This window comes from Amyelois transitella, chromosome 9 (assembly GCF_032362555.1).
Source record: "Amyelois transitella isolate CPQ chromosome 9, ilAmyTran1.1, whole genome shotgun sequence".
NCBI lineage: Eukaryota > Metazoa > Arthropoda > Insecta > Lepidoptera > Pyralidae > Amyelois > Amyelois transitella.
The window spans coordinates 4289214-4295672 of record NC_083512.1 but is presented as its reverse complement, the minus strand read 5'-3'; positions in this window follow the sequence as shown (position 1 = coordinate 4295672).

The window sequence follows — 6459 nt, the reverse complement described above, 5'->3', positions numbered from 1 at the left end:
CAGTTATTGATAATAAAGATTTAGTTATCATTTAATCAGTTAGTCAGAAACGTATGTATATTTAGTAAGATACACCATTTAAGGAACCTACAATCTACAAGCCAAATTAAAATTCTCAGACCCAGCGGGTTAGGTTGTACGTATTGTGAGTCAATCAGATTCCTTTTTTAAGGTATCCACGAAGTAACCCTTCTTAAAATAGCTGTCATTATGTGATTTTTCAAATATTTGTCTAGTTATACAATAATGACTTACTTAATATTTAGTATGTATAGAAATATACTTACTCGTACTAACAACAACAAGCCTTCACCGACGTTGCACCTGTGGAACGGAAAAGGATGTGCTTCTGACGCATGTCTACTGCACAATGCGTAGTGTTGTAAAAAGACTCGATAGTCTTGGACTCATTTAAAGTAAGAGTTCTAAAAAAAGGCTGATTTAGCTTGAGTACTGTAATACCTGGGAGGCAGAGTAGTGGTTGATTCATTCTGTTTCTTTTTTCATTCTTTTTACATACATACATACATACATAAAATCACGCCTCTTTCCCGGAGGGGTAGGCAGAGACTACCTCTTTCCACTTGCCACGATCTCTGCATACTTCTTTCGCTTCGTCCACATTCATAACTCTCTTCATACAAGCTCGGCGGTTTCGGGTACTTTTGACCTGACCCTTTACCAGGACGTCCTTAATTTGATCAAGATACGTTCGTCTAGGTCTTCCCACTCCGACCTTTCCCTCCACACTCTCCTTGTATATCTGCTTAGTCAACCTGCTTTCATTCATCCTCTCCACATGACCGAACCATCTTAACATACCCTTTTCTATTCCTGTAACTACATCTTCTTTCACATCACAACATTCCCTTATCACGCTGTTCCTTATCCTGTCACTCAATTTCACACCCATCATACTCCTTAACGCTCTCATTTCCACTGCATTTATTCTGCTTTCATGCTTCTTTTGCCATACCCAACTTTCACTCCCATACATTAATGTCGGGACCAACACGCCCCTGTGCACAGCCAGTCGAGCCTTTTTGGATAGTTTCTGACTGCTCATAAAGGCATGCAAAGCTCCATTCACCATGTTCCCCGCGTTCACTCTCCTTTCAATATCACTATCATACTTGCCATCTGATGTAAACTTTGATCCTAGATATACAAACTCTTTCACTTGCTCCACTTTTTCTCCTCCAATCAAAATATTACATGCTGTCATTTCTTTCTCCATTTCAAAAACCAGTGTTTTAGTTTTACTTACGTTCACTTTCATTCCTTTCTCTTTTAAAGCTTCATGCATACAGTTTACCATCTCCTGTAACTCCTCCGCTGATGACGCCAGTATAACCTGATCGTCGGCATAGAGCAGACATTTGACGAGTAACTCATTCATCCTTAATCCACTTTTAGACTCTTTCAAATCTGTCAAACAGCTATCCATAAATAGGTTGAACAGCCACGGTGACGCAACACATCCTTGCCTAACGCCTTTCTCAATCTTAAACCACTCAGTGTGCGCTCCGTTTATCCTGACACAAGCACTCGAATCCTCATATAAGGATTTCAGTGCTCGTATTAAGAGACTGCTCACCCCATGCATAGAAAGTGCTGACCACAATTCATTCCTCTCAACTCTGTCATAGGCCTTTTCCAGATCTACGAATGTGCAATAGACTTTTTGACTCTTGGCCAAAAACTTTTCGGCTATGCACCGCAAGGAAAAGACCTGATCAGTACATCCCATTCCCTTTCGAAATCCCGCTTGAGCATCCCATATTTTGTCATCAGTTTCATTCCTGACTCTATTAATCAATACCTTAGCATACAATTTGCCGACGACGCTAAGCAGGCTTATACCACGATAATTTTTGCAGTCCAGCTGTGACCCTTTTCCTTTGTAAAGTGGCACGATAACAGCCTTACACCAATCTTTTGGTACTCGGCCGCTTCTCCAACACAAATTGAAAAGGCAGTACAACTGACTAGCTACTACGCCTTTTCCTGCTTTAAGCATCTCGACCGACACTCTATCACACCCAGCAGCCTTTCCCGCTTTCATACTCTTAAGTGCTTCCACAATTTCGAACATTTCAATTTCGCCTTCCATCTCATTCTCTTTTTCTTCGCTATAGCAGAAATCTTTCTTATTTCCTTCCTTTTTTTCAAATAAACTTTCAAAATAGTCCTTCCATATCTTTAGTACACATTCTTCTCCTTTCACAACGCTACCATCCTGGCATCTGATCCTAGTCAGCTCTCTGGTTATAGTATTTCCTCGGGCTGACCTTACGGATTTCCAGAATACTTTCAGATTTGACTGAAAGTCTTCTGATAGCCTTTTATCAAAATCCTCTTTATACTCTTCTTTCTTTCTAATCACAGCTTTCTTAACCAAATCTTTCATTTTCTTATATTCCTTACGTGCTTCATTCACATCTTCATCTATAACCTCTTGCATTCTTAAGTTAGCTTTTGCTGCTAACAAATCCAGCCATGCTTTCTTCTTTAATCGCACAAGTTCTTGCACATCTTTACTCATCCACGCATTTTTGTGATTTTTTCCTTTCCTTCTTCTACTTACACCACACACTTCAACAGCTACTTTCACAATTCTTTCTTTAAATTGCTTCCATCCATCTTCAATATCGCTCATTTCCTCTAAATCTTCAAATTCATCCTTCAGTCTATTAATATACTTCTTACCTACATCCATATCTTGCAAATTTTCTACTTTTACTCTTTCCAAAGCGCTGGTTTGCTCCCTTACCCTGTGCCGCCAGCGATTGAAGATACCCCTTATCCGGGATATCACCAGTAAATGGTCCGAGTCAATGCCAGCACCGCGATATGCACGGGTATCCAGCACTTTGTTCTTCAATCTTTCATCTACAATCACAAAGTCTATCATACTTTTTAAAATACCTTCCACTCTTGTGTAGGTGTGGATCTCTTTATGTTGAAACATTGAGTTCGACACAAAAAGATCCCACTCTAGACAAATTTCTAATACACTTCTTCCATTATCATTCACCTTTTCGTCACCAAACGCACCAAGCACCTTTTCATAACCATCACGCTTTACACCCACCCATCCATTAAAATCACCTAACATAATAATCTTCTCATTTGGCTTGGTAACTTTCAATACTTCTCTTACACTATTCCAGAACTCCTCGTTTTCGCTTTTTGCTGATGTTGTACCCCTCGAACCCACATCCCAAGGTGCATAAACACCTAGAACGAAGATCCGAGTGATTCCAACTTTCAGCCTAATCCATAGAAGACGAGGGCTGACACACTCATACTTATTCACGCACTCAGCCATTCGTGCAGAAAGAATTAGACCGACCCCTTGACAGCCTCGGCTGGTACTGGAAATTCCAGACCAATACGCCGTGGGCCGTGCTGCGTCGCGTCGCATCCTTTCCGCTTCGTTTCATTCACGCACAACACATCCAAACGTCTTTTATCCATCATCTGGCATACTTCCTCAATCTTATCCTTCATTCCTCCTCTTACATTCATCGTCGCAAAGCGGCTTTCAGCAGACCGCATACCGCTCCCGCCGGGAACGAGACGTGATGGGGTGCGGACACCATCGCCGCCATTTATATGCTTTTTAAGGTTCATAATGCGATTCCCACGAGACGCTAGGGAAAAATTTTGTCCGCCCCAGCAGAGCCCCGCATGCCAGGGTAAGGCTAGCCATTACCTGGGGGTCGCCCAACCCCATGGCGGAAGTGGCACGCTCGAGACTAGGCTCGCCCCTAGCCATGCATCCATCGGCGCGGCAGACCTTAGATTGGCAGGGATTTACATTAAAGAGGAATCCCAAGTCTATCCCTTAGTCGGCTCTTACGACATCCGTGGGAAAGAGATGGAGTGGTCCTATTCTTTTGTAATGGTGCCGGGAACCACACGGCGGATCATTCTTTTTATATTGCCATCAATTAAGCAGCGACTTCATCTTATGAAATAAAGCTTGAGGAAACTTTGCAGATCAGTCAATAAAGGCATTAGTTCTGCGTTTGAGATAACAACACTAAATGTTTCTGATTATTGAGAAAATAGTGATAAATTGACAATAGTGCACAATAGTCAAATATAAGTCGACTTGTTTTAAAAGATGTGTAATCGTAGTACAGTAATAAAAGGAGCCGTTAACAAGACTGACTACTTAATAGAGTTGGGTTATGCTTTCTTTTTTGTTTAATTATTGCCAACTCAATATTGGGATTCACTTTTTAAGCTGCAGTATGGGAAGACGTGATTATTTCTGGACACATATTAAATTAAGAAATTTCATTTAAAAAAATATATGTTTTCTAAGTTTGCGAGACTTTGGAGCTTGAGCCTTAAGCATTTGTGAGGTTTGAACTCATGGCTGAACACGAATTATAGAGACTCATTATTACATCACTACAATGCGGTAAATAATGGCACAACTTGTGCTAGTTATACCGAGTATGAATGGATGCTATTCAATTAAGTATAATATTTTTTTCTGTGCTCGTTGTGAAATTAATGAAGTGTAGTTAAGTTAGTTTGGCTCAGTGTTATTAGAAATTACAAGCCTCTTACAACATAATTTACTATTTACCTATCTTTGGAGATCATATATTCATCGGTTAATTATTATAAAAGCATATAACTAATTAAACACGAACTTCAATAAAAATGTCTTTGTATAACGATAAGATTTGAATTTCGAGTCATCAACATGTAGAACGAGAAGTATTAGATGCATTTTAAAGCTTTTTCAATATAAAAATATTACGATCTTAAATTTACGTAAAGCTCAAACAACTTATAATCATAGGCCCAGTCTAAATCAAAAGGCCTCTAATGAATAAAAACCATTCTCGTTACTATATACATATTATGACAAAGTACTCAAAGTCTAATGTGGTTAACAACTACGTACGAGTACATGTCAGAATAGCGGAACTAGCCCGCGTTGTGACGAAGGATGCTATTTCAATGCCATATATTTAGAAACTCAAGTGGACGAGTCCATTTATATTCAAAACTAAACCTCGGGTCTGGTTCCTGTCCAAATATGAGGGAGTCCTATTTTAATTAACATTTGATAGAACATCACTAAGTCATTTAGCTTAATGCAGCCTTTGGATTTGTTTATGGTTTTGTTGTTTATAAATACTCTATTGTACTCTACCTACATAAAATTTTTTTTATGGTACATAATAAGTCAACCAGGTAACCAGACTTTTGGTTCTGTCTACTCCATAAGAAATTAAGACGTCAATGTGTAATAGAACATTGTATCAATATGTATTCAATCATTAACTGTAATATCTTTCAGTGGCTCTCGGTTTCCTGAATTTTATGATAACTATTGTCCGTCATATATATATATTAGCTTAACTATTGCCTAATATTCTTCAGCATTATAAATTATTTTATTGTTTGTAATTGTTCAACAAGTATTTAATCACTTTAAAGTAATAAACATACTGAAACCAAAGTAATTTCCTATTTATTTAGGAAACTATCTAAACAATTTAGGAACTCAAGAGGCAACATACATGTGGTTTATATTTGGTAAGTCTCGAAAACATTGAAATTCAGTAGCGTACGGTTAACGTCATCAAAACACAATGCCACTACCACCTCAAAGGGAAACTTTGGTTGTGGAACGTCAAACAAATTCGTGGTTCCGCCGGCCACTGCTCATGAATAAAGTTAGTCTTATTATAAGTATATAGGTAGTAATTTATCTATCATATAATTTAACAAACAGTGAAATAATCGTATAAAAACCTCTTGTTTTTAAAACTTAACTCACTCAGAATAACAGGTATTTTGAACACCTGCTGTCAGCGTCAATAATGTTATGTTGGTTTGTTTTTTTAAAAACTGAAAATGTTGACAAATAAATAAATTGACATACTTATTTTGTTTCATCGACATTCTTCAATAATTTGAAATAATATTGTATTAAAATTCTACAATAGCTGGCAACTCCGAAGCTTAAAAAAACAGTGATATGGTTTTGTTTTTTTCAATTTATCAGTTACAAATCATTCTGTATCTCACAAAAATGTACGTACATTTTTTTGACAAAAGCCTTCCAATTACAATTTCCTAGTAACCATGCTGCAATTACAACAAACATAAATGCCACAATAAATGTATGGCCGCATTTTCTATGCGTGATTGTGTCAACAATACATTTTGTAATTAAACACAGCGAAATGCAATTTAGAACATCGTTCAAATACAGAAAGACGAAACACAAAGGGGAGTGGAACAAAAGTCTTTATTTACTTAGAAAACAATACGACAACATTACGAATCAAAAGGTGGCGGTTTACGGAAAATCTTATAAATTATGGGTTCATTAGGCCACTGATGGGAGCCAAAGGGAGGGTTTGATCGTAAAATACTAATTTAAGAACAGCTGCCAATAATGATTTGTACTAATTAACTTTC